This window comes from Phytophthora ramorum (assembly GCF_020800215.1).
Source record: "Phytophthora ramorum isolate Pr-102 chromosome Unknown Phyram_PR-102_s0001, whole genome shotgun sequence".
In the NCBI taxonomy this organism is placed as follows: Eukaryota; Oomycota; class Peronosporomycetes; order Peronosporales; family Peronosporaceae; genus Phytophthora; species Phytophthora ramorum.
Genome location: NW_027150647.1, coordinates 5,792,738 through 5,794,411, shown reverse-complemented (window position 1 = coordinate 5,794,411; position 1,674 = coordinate 5,792,738).

Sequence of the window (1,674 nt, the reverse complement as noted above, 5' to 3'; positions counted from 1 at the left end):
ACAGAGTGGGCCCGCGGCCAGCCCGGCGCAACCACTACGCACTGCCGCCATCAGACGCCGCGAAACACGCGATCCCGCACGGTGGCAAAAGCAGAGGCGAGGCGGCATAAGAGAATGCGCCGTCCGGGAATCGAACCCGGGGCATCTCGTTGGCAACGAGATATTTTACCACTAAACCAACGGCGCTTGCACGGACACACACACACGCTCGCACAACACAACGCTGCGCTGCGCATACCAAACACACAAACCACGCGCAACCACCCAGCCCGCGCACCAAACGCTCCCCGTGCGCCATCCATCGCTTCTCTACCACCACCACACGCCACACACCGTCCAACACGCGCACACGAGTCTCATACCAGCCTCAACGATCGGGCTCGAAAGGCAGCCTCTCGGACCCGACACAAGCTCGTCGGTTGCCCACAGAGTGGGCCCGCGGCCAGCCCGGCGCAACCACTACGCACTGCCGCCATCAGACGCCGCGAAACACGCGATCCCGCACGGTGGCAAAAGCAGAGGCGAGGCGGCATAAGAGAATGCGCCGTCCGGGAATCGAACCCGGGGCATCTCGTTGGCAACGAGATATTTTACCACTAAACCAACGGCGCTTGCACGGACACACACACACGCTCGCACAACACAACGCTGCGCTGCGCATACCAAACACACAAACCACGCGCAACCACCCAGCCCGCGCACCAAACGCTCCCCGTGCGCCATCCATCGCTTCTCTACCACCACCACACGCCACACACCGTCCAACACGCGCACACGAGTCTCATACCAGCCTCAACGATCGGGCTCGAAAGGCAGCCTCTCGGACCCGACACAAGCTCGTCGGTTGCCCACAGAGTGGGCCCGCGGCCAGCCCGGCGCAACCACTACGCACTGCCGCCATCAGACGCCGCGAAACACGCGATCCCGCACGGTGGCAAAAGCAGAGGCGAGGCGGCATAAGAGAATGCGCCGTCCGGGAATCGAACCCGGGGCATCTCGTTGGCAACGAGATATTTTACCACTAAACCAACGGCGCTTGCACGGACACACACACACGCTCGCACAACACAACGCTGCGCTGCGCATACCAAACACACAAACCACGCGCAACCACCCAGCCCGCGCACCAAACGCTCCCCGTGCGCCATCCATCGCTTCTCTACCACCACCACACACCGTCCAACACGCGCACACGAGTCTCATACCAGCCTCAACGATCGGGCTCGAAAGGCAGCCTCTCGGACCCGACACAAGCTCGTCGGTTGCCCACAGAGTGGGCCCGCGGCCAGCCCGGCGCAACCACTACGCACTGCCGCCATCAGACGCCGCGAAACACGCGATCCCGCACGGTGGCAAAAGCAGAGGCGAGGCGGCATAAGAGAATGCGCCGTCCGGGAATCGAACCCGGGGCATCTCGTTGGCAACGAGATATTTTACCACTAAACCAACGGCGCTTGCACGGACACACACACACGCTCGCACAACACAACGCTGCGCTGCGCATACCAAACACACAAACCACGCGCAACCACCCAGCCCGCGCACCAAACGCTCCCCGTGCGCCATCCATCGCTTCTCTACCACCACCACACGCCACACACCGTCCAACACGCGCACACGAGTCTCATACCAGCCTCAACGATCGGGCTCGAAAGGCAGCCTCTCGGACCCGAC